Source organism: Acanthochromis polyacanthus, chromosome 5 (assembly GCF_021347895.1).
Source record: "Acanthochromis polyacanthus isolate Apoly-LR-REF ecotype Palm Island chromosome 5, KAUST_Apoly_ChrSc, whole genome shotgun sequence".
Taxonomy (NCBI): Eukaryota; Metazoa; Chordata; class Actinopteri; family Pomacentridae; genus Acanthochromis; species Acanthochromis polyacanthus.
This window is the reverse complement of record NC_067117.1, coordinates 42,817,987-42,835,373: the sequence shown is the minus strand read 5'-3', so window position 1 is coordinate 42,835,373 and position 17,387 is coordinate 42,817,987. Positions and strand designations below refer to the sequence as shown.

Here is a 17,387-nt window from a genome sequence, read left to right as displayed (position 1 = left end):
CACTTCAATTTTCCTCAACTAGCAAAGAAAACTGATGTAAAATGCTCTAAAGTGTACATCACAGATATCTCAGATGTGAAACAATGGAACAACTACTTACGATTTGGAGGCTGATTAAGAGAGTCCCCGACGTCCATCTTTAGAAAAGCAGCTAAATGATGTGTGACAGTGGTGCTGAAAGTTTTCTGTGGTCTGTCCAACAAAACGCCGACTGGTTCAGTGAGATCTCAAGAGCAGACTGTCCTTATTCCTAAGCTGCTTTGCTTTGGTTGGATTTCAGTTCAGTTCAAATCAAAACACTTCATTTGTAACTGTCAGTAATTCCAGCTTTCACTAACATGGGGCTGAAGGCAAGTGTTCTTTATCACATTTAAAAGTAAACACTTGCATATTATATTTAGAAATGCATATTTGATCTAGGGCTGCTCAGTGGCGTAGTGATTAGCACTTTCGCCTTGCAGCGAGAAGATCCCTGGTTCGAATCCCGGTCTGGGCCTGGGATCTTTCTGCATGGAGTTTGCATGTTCTCCCTGTGCATGCGTGGGTTTTCTCCGGGTACTCCGGCTTCCTCCCACAGTCCAAAAACATGCTGAGGTTAATTGAGTACTCTAAATTGTCCGTAGGTGTGAATGCGAGTGTGATTGTTCGTCTGTGTATGTAGCCCTGTGACAGACTGGCGACCTGTCCTGGGTGTCCCCTGCCTTCGCCCGAGTCAGCTGGGATAGACTCCAGCACCCCCCATGACCCGAGTGAGGATAAAGCGGTGTATAGAGGATGGATGGATGGATGGATATTTGATCTACATTTGAGTCCAAAAAGATGCTGAGGTTAATTGATGATCCTAAATGTTCCTGTAGGTGTGAGTGTGATTGTTTGTCCTGTTTTTAAGCTACTGTGTTGTTTTCAAGTTGTTTTCTTGTTTTTTTTCCTCTGTGAAGCACTTTGGTCACCCTTTGGGTTGTTGTAAAGGCCATAAAATAAACTCTGATTGATTGATTGATTGATTGATTGATTGTAATTTTGCATGTTTTCGTGTCATTTTTCTGTATTTTAGTGTCATGTTTTGCATCTGTTCTTGTAACTTTTGCATCTTTTTGAGTAATTTGTGGATCTTTTTGTGCCATTTTTCTGTATTTTAGTGTCATTTTTGTATCTTTTCTTTTAACTATTGCATATGTTCCAGTAATTTCTGCAACTTTTAACCCGTTAAGCTTCAGTGTCCCGCCCGCGGAACACTTGAGATTTGCATAAGAATTTAAAGAATGTCCGAAGCTGCAAACGCGATTACAGAAACACTATACACCCATGTAAAGCTTAGATTCTCATGATAGATAGATGAAGAATAAATAAAAAATTTGGCCCCCATGGCCCTTGCGAGAATGTGGGCATAACCCGTGAGCACTGCAAATCCAAAATGGCCGCCACGAGCTATTTTGGAAAATATCTTTTCAGTGGTTTGGCCCACAGAACCTCACAGCATATGGTTTCTGACATTTTTTGGGTCCAGGATCTCATATTTGATGTTGATTTAATGATTGGACCTGTGTTTGACCTTCAAATTCAAAATGGCCACCATAATATCTAAAATGGCCACCATCATTAATATCAGAAATGATCTCTATTTTTTTACTACATGGCTCAAACGTGGATAGTTTCTTCAACTTTTTAAAGTTGAAGGATAAGTATTTAGTCTTTGCTTGAAGGTTTGACATGATGAAAGGCGCAACAAAAAGTTTAGCAAACATAAAGACTCAAGGAAAGTGAAAATGTAAAAATGCGTAATGCCATTTTGGATTTGAGGGTCATCAAATCAACATCATATATGAGATCCTGGACCCCAAAAATGTCAGAAACCATATATTATTGGGTTGTGTAAGCCAAGCCAGTGAAAAATTGTTTTACAAAATAACTCACGGTGGCCATTTTGGATTTGAAGGTTAAAAGCAGGTCCAATCATTAAATCAACATCTAATATGAGATCCTGGACCCCAAAAATGTCAGAAACCATATGCTGTGGGGTTCTGTAGGCCAAACCACTGAAAAGATATTTTTCAAAATAGCTCACGCCGGTTATTTTGGATTTGCAGTGCTCACGGGTTATGCCCACATTTTCGCGAGGGGCATGGGGGCCAAATTTTTTATTTATTCTTCACAGATGACAAATCCACCGAGAAACGAACCTTTAAGCTCAACGGTCACGGAACCATCGTAGATGACCCAACTAAGTGGCAGTTGTTTCTAATGCCAGTCAACATCAGCAAAGCAGGAGCAGGTGGAGCCGAGCCAATCAGGATTCTCTCTCGACAATAAAGCTGGATTCCACTCATTTTTCTGTGCCGGACTGTGAAGGATCACAGTTAGTCTCTCCTCTTATCGACTGCTTTCCTCTCTGCCATGAAAGCCTGGTAATCTGCTTTGTGTTCTGTTTTTCCTTGTCTGAGTTCCGTCCATCTGTGCCACCTGCTCCCACTTCACCTGGACCAAGCACTCACCTGGCAGCCACAATTCCTCCGTCTTCAAACCCTGGAACTGACCTGGTCTGCTTCCACCATCTCCAGGACACCTCGTCCACCAAACCCGCCGCCGCAGCCTCTGGAACATCAGCCCACACCCTCAACATTTTTCTCATCACCTTCACTTCAGCAGCTCTTTCATCCACCAAACCTTCCAGTTTTATTTCTGTCTATATTCTACAGAGGAGGTTTGCTCATTTATTATTCAGCCTGATTTAAACAACATTTCGTTCCTAAAAAACAAAAGGTTGGTGGCAGTATTTTCTGATGTATTGAATAATATGAAAAGAGAGACCCAAAATCATTTCTGTAAAAGCCTTTGACTACATGTCAAAAGGAAATAAAAATGTCGAACATTTGGATTTCATTTTTGTCAATAAATAAGAAAATACTTCATTATTTGATTGAGTAAACCTAAAATGTCAGAGAACTTGTGACAGAAAACAACCTGTGATTATTTGTAGGAGTTTCAGAGTGATCTCTGCTCATTTCTGCTCTGTTTACCTGCACTCACTGGGATCACACACTCAGTGATCGACACTTGCCACTCAGTCTGTGACTCTGAGATCTGTTACTTTAGTCTGAATGCAGATTCGTGTGTTTTTTTTTCCCTTAAAATTCTCCACCAAAAGCACTGCTGGGATCATTTTTACCTGTTTTTCAGGTACGTTGTCAGTTTTTCTAATCATTAAATTAGACAGGGACATTTTCTAACATGTTTGGAGTTTCAGCAATGTGTTTGTGCCGCATTTTTATCAAGTTAGAGGTGAGTTTGGAGGAGTAGAGCCGAGCTCCTGTTAGCTAGCAAGGTGCTCACTGCGCTAAGCTGCCATTTTGTGAAGTTCCAACAAGCGGATTTTAATTTTGTTCAGTTTTGTTGTTGTCATTTATACATGACTGAAAGTAGTTCTGCTCTGAGTTGTATTGCTCTCGTTTATTAATAGGGGCACCACCTCATTAGAGGAATTAATTAACATTAATTTTTAAAAATTGTTAATTAAAATTTTCATCAGTCTTATATCACAAAGGCGAGAATTCTCATTAAAGGGACCCACATTCATACACAAGAAACACTCAAAAATGTGATTTGGTCTAAGATGAAGCATTTATTGACTATTCTATTAAAATAATGACAAGTGAACTATATACAATGTAGATATGATGTGTGTGTGGGTGTGCGTGCATGTCTATGAGAGGTGTGTGTGTGTGTGTGTGTGTGTGTGTGTGTGTGTGTGTGTGTGTGTGTGTGTGTGTGTGTTCAGATTAGCATATTAAGACAGGAATATGGTGAGAGAAGAGCCAGATTACTAACCTGACGAGGTAAAAGGTAATTTGGATTAAGAATTCTACTGATTTGTAAAAGAATAAAGGGATTAAATTAATTAATTGACCAAGCGGTTAGTATAGTATAGGGTGACCATATTCTGTTTCTCTGAAAAGAGGACACCCCCACCCCCACCCCCACCCCCATTTTTAGGGGTTTTCTGTGGGTCAGGGGGCTTTCTGTGCTTCAAACTCAGTTAAACAGATATTCTGAATTCCCCAGAAAAGAACACTATACCTGGATATACAGAAAAATAGCCCAAAACACTCACAAACAGTTGCTTTATAAATAGTATATTTATTAATTTAAAGCAATTCTCCTAAACAATATAATCAGTCACATACAAATATGGCATGCTCTGGTCTTTAATAGTTATTGACTCAAGTTGTGTAGGAACACATGTATTCAGATGTTTAACAAAATAAGAAATAATCATCTCTCTAAGTCTGACACTTACACCTTAGTTAGGAAAAGTGAGGTAGAGTAGCATTCTTCAAAATAACCTCCCAATTATCAATTATGTAAAAATAGAAATAATGCCTCAAAATATTAAACAAAAAGAAAAAAGAGAGGTAGCCTATTCTTCAATGTTCAGTTAGCCCATTCTTCAAAATAATGTGTGTAATGGCAAATGAAAAAATATAGAAATAATGCCTCAAGTCAACAGTCCTTTTTTCTTTCTTTTTCCTTTTCTTATTCAATTCAATTCAATTCAATTCAATTCAAAAAACTTTATTTGTCCCCAAGGGGCAATTCAAAGGCACGTAGAGCAGTCAGTGCAATGGAATAATAATAATAATAATAAAGGCAAAATACTATGTACAGAAATAAAAACTAAAAAATTAAAATGACAATACGGTAAACAATTTACTAGTGCAAATATACAAGTGTATGTCAGTAGTACAAGTAGAATAGTTGCAATGGCAATGAGGTAGGTACAGTAATAAGTCAGTACAGATGTAAAATGCAGAGTGCAAAATGCAAATGGAAAAGTTCACGAGGTCCGTGTTAAAGTCCGTGGGAGGTGGTGGCAGTGGGTGGGGGGTGTTGTGGTTATGAGTTGAGTAGTTGGACCGCCCTGGGTACAAAGGTGGCCCTTCTCCTCTGTGTCCTACATGCGGGGCAGCGAAGCCGTCGACCAGAAGGAAGCCACTCAAATGCAGAGAAGAGAGCATGTGAGGGGTCACTGATGATCCGGTTCGCCAGTCTGCATGTTAAGTGCTCATACACTGCAGATAGAGTTCTCAGAGGAAGTCCTATGATCTTGGAACAGACAGTGACAGTCCTCTGCAGGCGGTTTCTGTTCTGGAGGCTGATAGAATAGAACCAGCAGATGATGGAGAATGTAATGGTGCTCTCTATGAAGGAGTAGTAGAATGTCTGGAGAATGTTCTTATTTACTCCAAATGAGTTGAGTTTCCTTAGGAGATACTGCCTCTGGTGACATTTCCTGATTATCTCCTCTGTGTTAGAGGAGAATTTCAGCTGGCTGTCAAAGATGGTGCCCAGATATTTGTACTCCTCCACAAGCTCAACAGGCAGTCCATGGATGGTGGTGGTGACGGCTGTAGCCAGCGCCATCTGCTTGTTGGAGAAGGTCACCACCATCTCCTTGGTTTTTTTAACATTCAGCTCCAAACAAGAGTCATCACACCAGTCCACAAACTCCTGGAGGACTGAGCTGTGAGACCAAGAAGGTCCTGACAGCAGAGACAGGAGGACTGTGTCGTCTGCATACTTGACCAGGTAGGAGTTGGGCTGTGTGGATCTGCAGTCATCAGTGTAGAGGATGAAGAGAAGCGGAGAGAGGACACAGCCCTGAGGAGAACCAGTGGAGGTGTGAAGTACATCAGAGAAGGTGTTGTTGACCCGCACCCTCTGTGATCTGTGGGTTAAAAAGTCCAGAATCCACAGGATGAGCTGATTATCCAGGTGGAAGCGGGAGGAGAGTTTATGAGCCAGGATGTGAGGCTGGAGGGTGTTAAATGCAGAGGAGAAGTCAGCAAACAGAAGTCTTGCTGAAGTGTTTGGGTGTTCCAGGTGACGGTGTACAGTGTCCAGAATGAATGTTTTGGCATCATCAACACCTCTGCTCGTACGATAAGCGAATTGGAGAGGGTCAATCTGTGAGTTAGTTACTCTGATGACATGTTGTTTCACGATTCTCTCCATTGCCTTCATCACGAGAGAGGTGAGGGCCACAGGTCTTAAGTCATTGAGTACTTTGGTTGTACTCTTCTTGGGGATGGGGATGACTGTGGAATGTTTCCACAACTGAGGAACTCTATTACTGTCCAGGGAGTTTTGGAAGACGGTTTGAAACACACCTCCCAGCTGTTCTGCACAGTGTCTGAGCACACGACCGCAGATGTTGTCCGGGCCGGGGGAGCTGGTCTCTTTAGTCCTCCTCAGGGCTCTGGTCACCTCCTCTCTGTTGAAGGTCAGTGTGCAGTCAGTGGGTTGGAGTGTGGTCCTGATCTCCTCCAGCTGTGCGGTGTTGTCTCTTTCAAACCTGGTGTAAAAAGAGTTGAGGTCGTTGGGAAGAGATGTAGGGCTGCTACCGTCCACATGGATGGTGTTTCTGCAGTTGGTGGTGGTGTTCACAGCAGCCATGTTCTTCAAGCCCTGCCAAGCTGAGCGGAGGTTCCCCTGTGTGAAGTTTTCCTCAACTTTGTTTTTATACTTCAGCTTGGCTGCTTTTATGGCACGCTTAACTTCCCTGTTGACCTCTTTTTTCTCTAATTCAGAGCCAGTGAAAAAGACCCTTTTCTTCTTGTTGATGGTTTCTTTGAGCTCCTTGGTGATCCATGGTTTATTGTTGGGAAATATTGTGACAGTTTTGGAGGGGATAATGCTATCCACACAGAAAGAGATGTAGGAAGAGATGGTGTCGACCTGTTCGCTGATGTTATTGGAGGGGATTAAAAAGTTATCCCAGTCTGTGGACTCAAAGCATCCTTGTAGGGCAAGAATGCTGTCTTTGGTCCACTGCTTGATGTTGCAGATGATTTTATTGGCTTTCCGTATAATGGGGATGTATGCTGGAATGAGTAGAACAGTACTGTGGTCAGCAGAGCCTAGAGGGGGGAGAGCAACAGACCTGTATGCATCTGGAACTGACCCATAGCATTTGTCCAACGTCTTCCCCAGGCGTGTGGTGCATGTTATGTACTGCTGAAAACCTTTCAGGGCTTTCCCAGGGGAGCAGTGATTGAAATCACCGAGGATAAACTTAGGTGAGTCGGGGGAGATGCGTTCCAGGTTGTCCAGTGAGTTCATGATATGTTCTGTGGCAGTGGCGGCATTAGCTTTGGGATGGATGTAAACCAGAATAACAAAAAGCTGTGGAAACTCTCTAGGTAGGTAGTAAGGGCGCAGCGAAACAGCCAAGAGTTCAATGTCTGGAGAGCACAGTTTCTCCCTCACAACAACGGTGGAGCACCAACGTGTGTTAACGTACAGACAGACACCTCCGCCATGTTGTTTACCGGTGAGCTCTCTGTCCCTGTCCAGTCTCAGAGTGGGGGCAAAGCCATCGATATGCAGCAGGCTGTTACAGTCGTTGTTGTTTAACCACGTCTCCGTGAAAGCTAGAATCGAAGCCGTCCTGTACTCGTGCAGGTAATTGATGTTAGCCTGTAGCTCGTCTAGCTTGTTACGGAGCGAGCGCACGTTGGCTAGGATAATGGAGGGGAGCGGCCGCTGTTTACATGTCTCCCGCTTTAATCTGGCTCTTACTCCACTTTTTTTCTTGCCTCTTCGTGTTACCTTGTGCTTGTGATGTGAACGGTGGCGGAGTAATTCCTCTGGAACTGAGTCTGTGATGGTGGCGGGTTGAGGATTGGCTCCGAGCTGCAGCAGGAGATCTTTGGAGTAGACGATCCGCTGGCCGTCAGGGAAACTTAACCCGTTCGTGGGGACAGAGTCCCACAGGAGGAGGAAGAGCGGTAGAAGTAGTGCCCAGAGGAATGCGTCCATGGTGAAAAAGTGCCGGGAAGAAGTAGAAGAAGTAGAATCCGCGGTCGTACCGTTAGCGAAGGTGGCTACCGCTAGCGCTAGCGGGTCTACCGCGGCGGCGAGTGTGTCTACTTGCCGTGTTTACCAGAGTAAAAAAAAAAAAAAAAAAGAGAAAGTTTCCAAGTTATAGAACGTTGGGAACACATAGACACACATAGACAGGACACGAATAGAACACTGTAAACGCTATAAAAAACTGCTCTACGAGCCAGCCGGTCAACCACACGAGCAGCGACCCGACATAAGTCCCAGCTTTGCAGACTGTACATTCTGCCTCCCATTTGACACGACCCGGACGAAAACAGGGGGACTTTTATCGCATTTCATCAGTGAAATGACATTTGCGTTTCGGCATTTTCTTTCGGTTCGAGCGCTCTCTCGCAGTGTGCCTACCTGCCTGTCAGCCTGCAAGCAAGCGAATCTCCAGCGCCGTGGCGCTTCAGAGACGCGGCGCTGGCGCTCCACAGTGTGTGCAGTGGAAATTGTCTGATAGAAGAGAATGGGTTCTAAGTACTGCGCAGTATGATTAAAGAGCGCGGCGCTGCAGTTTCGCGTTATGTGGAATTTAGGGAATCAAAAACCCGGACATTTGAAGGACTTTATAAACGCCGGCTGGACAGGCCGGACAGCCTCTCAAAAGAGGACATGTCCGGGCAAAAGAGGACGTATGGTCACCCTAGGTTAGTACATCACCCAGAGAATGGAATCAGAGCAAACTCAGCTGGATTCACTGAAGTCGAACCGTCAGGAGCTGGGACTATACGGGCCTGTAACATTTTACCACGCCTCTGGACTTTGTTGGTTCCTGAGTGTGGTATGGTCTTCTGGCACCGTTTCGATGTCCTGCTGTAGGTTGATCGGTTCCGCCCAAATGGACCTGGTCCAGCAGGTCTCCGGAGGTCACAGCTGAATGGCGCCGGGGTTGAATGCTGCTTGATTTAAAAATGATGGCTCTCAGGCTTTACAGGCGTTAGCCGAGTGGAAAACAGGAAGCTTGATGTAAAGCCGCCAAATTAAGAGAAGGAAATGCTGGTTCTGAATCTGTTCTTCAGATTAAAATGAATAAAATTCTGCTTAAAAAATGAGCGAAAATGTCTACTGAAGTTACAAAAATATTAAAAGATAAATAGTTAAACTTTGAAACTAAGAAACTTCAGAAGATAGGAAAAACGCGCTTTAGATAAGTAAAATAATGAGAGAGACTGACGTGCGGTCTAGGGCAGAGGAAGAAGGTAAGAGAAAACTGATGTAGGCTTCTCTGAATTCATATTTGGCAAGCACCACTCAACAAATGATATGAGCTATGATATGAGCTACATGCTAGCGCGGGCCAGAGCCTTAGAGATAGTAAGAGTTGCGACACTCCCATAGGGTGCCGTTGTACGCTTTCTTCCTGTCTACTTCCGGGTTGTGGAGGCTTGTTTAGTTCCAAGCACCGCTTCGACAGTGATAGCCACCGTTCATTTGCACTGCAGGTTGTTGAGTATATGTGGAGGTAAGTTGATGAAATGCCTACCTCTTTTGAATTGTCAACTGCCTATATTTTATCAGAGGCTCTTTATGATGCACATGCTGAGCTTTATTTGTATTTGCGCAGCGTAATTATATATATTTTTTATCTTGGTAGACGACCGAATTTCTGCTACTTTTTTATCTCGACTCTGCTGTCAGCTGTGAAGTTATCTCCAGGGATATATTGACAGATTAATTGTTGATGAGTCGCTACCTCTTTTTATTTTAACGTCTTTATATTATATCAGAAGCCCTTTGTGGTGCATACATTTATCTGTATTTGTGAATATTGGCAGATGAACGACTTTCAGGCATTGCCATGTGCTTGTTAGCTCTTCTTTGAAAGCTACCTAGCTACATCGCTACCTCTTTTTAATGGTCAAGACTACGTCCTTTATATGAGACCCTTTATAATGCATAAACTTATACTTGTAAGTATTTAACAAATATATTTATTAATATCTATCGTATCTATCTATCCGCCAGTATCCCGAGAACCCTCACTGAAGACACGAAGACCCTCATTGTTTCTCCCATTGTCAATAAAACATACTATTTCATTCATCAAAGCATAATGAGTTGTTATTCTTGAATATATATTTTGTGTATGTCTTAAAATGGTTATAGTGAGTCAACTCCTGCCTGGACACTATCTGCTGAATGGACTGTTGTTACTCTGCTTTTCAATAACTCCCAGACTAGGGGTAAGTGAATCAGAGAAATATAGACATTGTCTGGAAATACAATAATCCAGCTGGGCAAAAATTAACATCTTCAATCATCTTACATTTCTGTGTAAAAGTCCATTTTCCATGCTAACACGAATGTGAAACATTCCCTCCAAAACCCCAAAAGTGTCTAATATGTCACCTTACGGCTCAAAATGTAAAACTGACATTTACATACATACTCCAATGAATTAATAATCAAACAAGTACTTGGAGGTGTGATTTTATTCCTTTTTTACCGTGAAATCGCCGCTCTCAGTCCCATAGAAGGAAATGACAGCGCTGCCTGTTTGGAACTATTCAGGCTTACATGAACCACGTGACCCCCCCGCTGCGAGAGCATGAGTGTCGCAACTCTTGCTATCTCTAGAGCTCTGGCGCGGGCTAGCTGCCACATATCACCTTCATTGCGGCATTTAATGCTCGTATCTGTGGGTCCAGGTAAGGGGAGGACCTGGGCGGAGAGAGAAACCTTTTTGGCGCGAATCTGGTGGAATTTTGACTCTCTTTGTTCTCACAGAGAGGAAGGGCAGAGAAGTAGGGCGGCATGGCTCAGAGTGGCCGTCTTGTAACTGGAAGGTTGCTGGTTCGATCCTCGCCCCGTCGTGTTCATGTCGAGGTGTCCCTGAGCAAGACACCTAACCCCTAATTGCTCCTGATGGGTTGTGGTGAGCGCCTTGCATGGCAGCTCCCGCCGTGTGTGTAAATGGGTAAATGTGACATATCATGTAAAGCGCTTTGGATAAAAGCGCTTTATAAATACAACCATTTACCAAGTAGGAATGATCCAGAGTATATAAAAATATGATATTAAATGAACAAAATGTGATCTGTCTATTCCTTCACCATATTCCATTTAAGTAGATGTGACCACATGTTTCTAAATGTGCAGGTTAATACATATATGAAATATTTAATTAAATAATCATATGTTTATGTGCTTTGGATCTTAAAATATATATGTCACAGTGAAAATATAATAACAAGTCATACATTTGGTAGAGCATGAACACAAGAATTCATCCTTTCAACCTAAATAGGAGGAATTAAGAAGAAATTAGATTAAACATCACAAATTAATAAATCCACTTCTATACGCCATAGAATGGTCATTTCCGGATATGTTATTGGGGGATGATTTCCAGTAACTTTGGTAAACCTGAAAGAACAAAATACATATCAGAAATATTAATTTGGCAAGTGTTCTTTTGTTTCAGTTCCAGAGAATGTGTCTCTTTCTGTACCAGTCTCCCCTGTGCTCCTCCAAGTAGTAAAAGTTTCATGGCTTGTTATCTGATCCTGTGGAACGTGGAGACGTCTCCGGCTGAGGGTCTCCTAAAGCTGAAAAGGGATTTTAGCATGAAAGTTCATTAACAAACATCCATAGCATAGAAGTGAAAGTCATTGTCTTTCAGAAAGAAAAAGTTATTCCAGGTGTTTAAATGTTCACAGGAACTCCATCTTCCTGTGGATGAAACATACAGAAATACATGTGTATCCCCAAGTCTCCAGTAATGGGCGTTGGTCAGGGCTGGAGAGAATAGAGCTCTGGCTTATCTGAGTTTCATTTGGAATTCCAGAGGCCTTTTCGGGGCACTCTACATCCCACTGAGCAATAGACGTCTATTAGACGTCTAGATTTTTTAGACCTAAATTGAACCGTCTCGATGCCGTCTGTTTTTAGACGGAATTTAAACGTTGCAGTTTAATCAATTATTCTACAACTATTTATTTACAAAAACAACTATAAGGTGCATAGCTAATCTCCAAATACTGAACTAAAATAATTATGATAGCGGTTGAGCGATATATAGTATAAATATAGCCGAGATTTAGACGTTTAAATCTCTACCGCATTTCAACGTTAGACATAGACCGAATCTAGACAACTGAATTTAATCCATCATTCAAAAGTTGTTCATTTAAAACAATAACTGCATGTTGCATAACTGATGTCCAAATACTGAACTAAAATAATTCTGATAGCCGTTGAGCGATATCGCTTATAGACCGAATTTCAACAACTTAATTTTATCCATCATTCCAACTTTATTTATTTAAAACAATAACTGCATGTTGCAGAACTGATCTCTTGATATTGGACTAAAATCATTTTATTAGCCATGATCGCTATAAACTACAGTTTATATGTAGACGTCCCACTTTTCAATGTCCATAATTACATCATTCAGATGTATTTATTTTAAATCTTCGGAAAATAAAACAAACAATAATCTAATGGAATAGCCAGCTCATGTGCCGTGCCCAGCTGTTTACAACGTAGACTGACCGGTGTGTTCACCTTATTTGGTCAAAACGTATCAATCCCCTAAAAACTTAGGTTAATATGAAAGCCTGGGCCCTGTTGAGCACTGGACAACAAAGTTTGTCGCTGAAATTCCATTAGATTATTAGATATGGGTTGGGTTTTCTCAGGCTCGGTAACGCTGACTGCCGCCATGTTGTTGACAAAGATGCAGCCACCTTATTGGTGGAGCACGCTCATGTGACGCCCCGTGCGACCACTTCCTGGAAAAATATTATTCCGCTCAGAGAGAAGTAGTCCGTGATAAAAACTTATCGCCATAGCCGCTTTGCCACGATATGAACGACAAAAAAAAGGTAGTTCTGTAAGGCCCCCGCTTTGTATTCGTATGCAGATCACATGATCATAACATGCAAAAAGCTTTACTTTATGGACGGCACAACTTCCGACCATGGTTCCGACAGAGGAATCCTTTTGCACATGCACTCCGCCCTAGAAAGTTTTCAGAGAAGAAGGAAAAAGTGTCGAAGAAGTCAATTTGACCTCATTCAGCGGTTAAGAGGTGGGTGCTGAAGCAGATATTATAGAAAAATGTTTAATTTTGCAATGTTTGGTCCTCTTACAATCATGCTTCAATTTAGCATTTGCATGCATCGAGTGTCGGTTGCTAGCATGAGGCTAGCGAGTTGCTAGTTTAGCCAGTGTGGGCCTAACAGCACCGACTGTTAAGTTGGCGTTCAGTAGTTTGTTTTTCTTTCAATGGTATTGCAGGGTTCTCGCCAGGATTTTTTTTCAGCGTAACAGCAGGTCCTCCTGCACGCGCGCGCGCAATAGACGGGAACGGGTCAATGGACAGGAAAGTACGGCTGAGGTGGGGAGACATAAATTAACCTAGATAGGCACCCAGTTGATAAAAACAAACACACATGGCGTTATCTGTCAAAATAACAGCGCAGCGGCCCTAATCACAGTGTTAACCCTTCCTGTTCGGCCCCCGACCGTGGTCAGGAAGCCCGGGGTTAACCTTCTCTCCTCCTCTGACTGCACCGACTGCCCGTCTCTCACTCACTCTCCCCTCCCTCCCCCTCCCTCCCACACACACAAGCTGCTCTCTCTCCCTCTCTCATGACGGAGCCACACACTCTCATGTAATCTTTTAAATGTGCTGGCGTAGCGGTCCTAATCACAGCGTAATCTTTTAAACTGAGCGTAACGGGCCGTTAAGACTGCGTAACGGCCCGTTAGACAGTGTAACGGGCCGTTACGCTGAAATGCGCTGGCGAGAACCCTGTATTGTCGTGAAAGTAAGAAAGGGCCTGCTCTCTCTACTGTGCTTGTGCTAGCCATTCGCCACTTCGCCATAGGCGAAGCCTTCCTCAGGATGACGAAGCCATTTTTAGCATGTTTAGCCATGGTGGCGATGCTAACCCCAAATTTCCACATAACGCCAAAGCGCCGTGCCGTGCTCTTGAATCTTGAATCTCCTGGCCCATGAAAATGTCAAATAAACTCCTGTTGCACTTTGAACAGCGGACTGAATCCCTAACTTATGACAGTGGTCTGAAGACTGAACTCAAACTCCAACTGACGATGACTACAAATATCAGGACATTATTAAAGAGCAGAATAAAGGATGGAGTTGAGCTTAATTTTGTGTGTGAGTGAAGTTAAGCTGCTGTTTTTATGTAGACTGATGTCAGGGAATGTTTGACTTTGCATCCTATCGTAAATGGAAGCCATTGTGTGTAAAGCTTTGAGGTAAAGATTAATGAGCTGTTCATTCTTTTTTCATGGTTTCTGCAGAGTCGTCTAGCTTTTTGTTTTTGTTGTTCCTTTTTCTTCAACTTTTCTCTACAAATGTTCATTATTTATGTTAGCATGTGCTGTCCTTGCTTTGTACAAAGTCCTGATGATTAAGAGGATCACCTACAGGCCAGATTTGTAAAGCAGTTTTATTTTTGTAGGCCAAGAGCAACCCAACTCTGCAGATTTGTTTGGACAAATCTGCAGAGCTAAGGTATTTCTAAGTGTTTTTAATTCAAAACATTATTTTATCAAATTTGAACATTTCTTTTTTCCTGCTTTTATTAGCATGGCAGCCTTCACCAGTTCATTGACTCAGATATCCTGTGAGTTTGTAAATGGTTGCATTTATATAACGCTTTTATCCAAAGCGCTTTACATGATATGTCACATTCACCCATTCACACACTGATGGTAGAAGCTGCCATGCAAGGCGCTAACCATGACCCACCAGGAGCAGTTAAGGGTTAGGTGTCTTGCTCAGGGACACCTCAACATGAACACAACGGGCCGAGGATCCAACTGGCAACCTTCCAGTTACAAGACGGCCACTGTACCCACTGAGCCATGCCGCCCCTTTGTAATGTTGTCCTCTTTATTTGTATTCTTTTTTGTCCAGTTAATACTTATAATTTAAATTAATTCAAACAATGTACATCTGTGATAATTATGTCTTCCCCAGGCGATTCACCATCCAGTCCAAAAACAATTTTGCCCCCCCCCTGCATTCCTCTACACCGGGTATAATTTATATGTTTATTATATTCAAATGATCCCCCTGGTTATTAGATAATTTAAATTTAATGCCTGTGTAATGGCCAAAATAACATTGTTCTCCACTAAGTATTAAACCTGTGTTGGTGAAACAATGATTAGCAGCAGGAGAGGACAAAACACCTAAATGCAATGCTGAATATAATCATTTTTGTATCTGTTTTTGATTACAGCTGTGCAAAGTCAGACATCATCTGCAGTCCCTGACAGGGGCCGTTATGGAAAAAAGTCAGAAGTCAAGGTATGTTTGGTTAAATACAGCAAATACACGGGGACAACTGTGTCCAACTAGTGAAATTATTGTTTTGTCATAATCACGATTATCCCCCACCCCAAGTAATGAATGTGGGTGTCAAGAAGACGTCAAGTTCACACATGCAGCCAGGACTGTTCAGTTTTGTATGTGTCTCTCTCCTAGCAGAGCTCCTAACACCCCAGTAGTATCCTGGAGGGCCTATGATAGACGGTGCAGTCCTGTGATGACCCCAAAGGACCCCACAGGGTAATCATTCATGTTTATAGCAGCCATTACAATGGTTGCAAATACCATCATTATTGCATTTGCTGCCCCCACCCCTGTGTACATGGTAATTTAATACATTGGAGTAGACATCATAAGATGCAAATTTTAATATTCTGACCTTTTTTAAAGCCTCTACTGAATGTACTGCAAATGACGTGTGAGTGAAAAGATTTCATTTCAACACGCTTTCTCTCCGATTAGATAATCGAGGTCAGATCACCCCAGTGGTCCCTGGGAGGGCCAATAGGCAGGCTCAGAGCCCACAGGGTAAACTTTTATTCATTATAGCAGTGCTCACAGTGGTCAGTGTATAAACATGACATTTCATTCCCTCTTCTTTTTACAGCTGTCTCAAGTCGGCTAGCACAAGTAACCAGACAAGTTTTTACCCACAGTTCAAGTGGTGAGTTCATAGTGCAAAGTTAAGTGAATTTGAGATGGCATTGCACACATTTTTATTTTGATTTACATTTTAAGTTTTTTTCACGTCCAAACAGTGAACCGTGGCATTTCAAGTGCTGTGACACCCAAAGAGACTTTTATTAGTAGACTTTTATTGAATTGAACAATGATGACATTGCTGTTGATCTAATTGCTGAGGCAATTATGATGTGCAATTAACTTTGTTATGACCCCAAAAGGTGATTGAACTCGTAGGGGAGCATCACAGCAAAGTAAAAATGTATAGTCAGTTTCAGAGTGATATAAGTGTTGTTTTTTAAGAAAGGTGAGTATGTTCCATTTCTCCCTCTGCCAACAGAGACTCCTAGACCTCAGACTGGATCCCCCCCATGCTTCCCAAGGTACAAACTGACCATGGTATTGATATTAAATAGTGATGTTGCTATGATGACTTATAGTTCTCTTTTCTTTGACACACAGCTCATTCCTCTGTAGGTCAGGATTAAAGGTAAATTAAAGCTATTGTGTCAGGTTTAGCAGTGTTTTTTGGTGCATGTTTTTTTTAAAGTTGTAAAACAGGCTATGATTTTGTTTAACAGCCAAAGTAAAGCATTACACTCAACTGGTCTTTTTTATCGCATGAAGCAGTAAAGAATGAAGAATCCTTCTGGATAATACTGATTTGAACTAATGTTACCAACGTCAAGTCTGTATTTTTTGTTGTTCTTGTTTGCAGAGAGTTTGCAGTCGGTTTCCAAACACCACAGAAGAAGAAGTCGGAGCAGCTCTCTGATCACCTAAAACAGACGCCAGCTCCATGTGGTGGTGGTGGGGGGCTACAGGAAACACAGAACTTCCTCCTTCTGAATTTTTTCTAAAAGCCCCACAAAGTTCTTTAAAAACAGGTGTTTTTTAAAACAAATGTTTTAAATCTATTTTTTTATTTTCCTTTTCGCATTGCGAGGCAAATTTCATAAAACCAGTTAAAAGGTTGTTGAAAGTATTTATATTTATAGTTTTTTAAAACATTTTTTCCACTGTTATAATTTGTAATATTTTGTTCAGTTTATTTTGAATTGTTTTAATTTTTCCAAGTTCAAGGTTTGAATTTATTTCTATTTGTGTAACATTAAAGAAAAATTATGCCAAGTCCATGATTGTAATGGTTGTATTCTGAATGAATAATGTACTGTAACTGCAAGTCTACTGCAATTGCAGGTAATTTCTTATTTATGCTTTTTTTTGTGAGAGAGAATTTGTTCTGCAGTACTTTTTTTTAAACATTTTTATTGTGAATATTTTTATAAATTGACAAATTCTAATTCATTTATTAGAATTTGGGGAAAATATGCATTAATGATTGTCAGTTTATTACAGTACTGATAGGAAACCACTGACTTTTTTTTTTTTAGGTCTAACAGACGTTTAATAGACGTCTATTAGACGTGTAGTCTAAAATAGGTATACCACAGGTCTAAAAATGAAGTTTTTAGACGTCTAAATTTAGACTAGACCGCTAATAGAC

At 41.7% G+C, this 17,387-nt stretch overlaps 1 protein-coding gene and 2 long non-coding RNA genes across 4 annotated transcripts in view; all 3 read left to right on the top strand.

Moving 5' to 3' along the window:
- Window positions 1–4,481, top strand: part of cntn2 (contactin 2) — a 192,706-nt gene extending 188,225 nt beyond the window's left edge. The window contains exon 24 of the transcript XR_007941819.1: window positions 4,316–4,481. The gene's annotated coding sequence lies outside the window, so the exon portion shown is untranslated. The remainder of the gene's footprint in view (window positions 1–4,315) is intronic.
- Window positions 4,482–9,193: 4,712 nt separating this feature from the next.
- Window positions 9,194–9,935, top strand: LOC127533961 (uncharacterized). Its single transcript, XR_007941858.1, has 2 exons — window positions 9,194–9,349; window positions 9,853–9,935. It is a non-coding gene; the product is annotated as an uncharacterized LOC127533961 (long non-coding RNA).
- A 4,506-nt stretch (window positions 9,936–14,441) lies between these two features.
- On the top strand, window positions 14,442–16,251 carry LOC127533962 (uncharacterized). 2 transcript variants are annotated; one of them, XR_007941860.1, is made up of 4 exons: window positions 14,442–14,489; window positions 15,111–15,178; window positions 15,356–15,439; window positions 16,221–16,251. It is a non-coding gene; the product is annotated as an uncharacterized LOC127533962 (long non-coding RNA). The 2 variants fall into 2 exon arrangements; XR_007941859.1 differs by lacking the exon at window positions 14,442–14,489 and having other exon boundaries at window positions 15,030–15,178; window positions 15,359–15,439.
- Window positions 16,252–17,387: the final 1,136 nt, after the last annotated feature.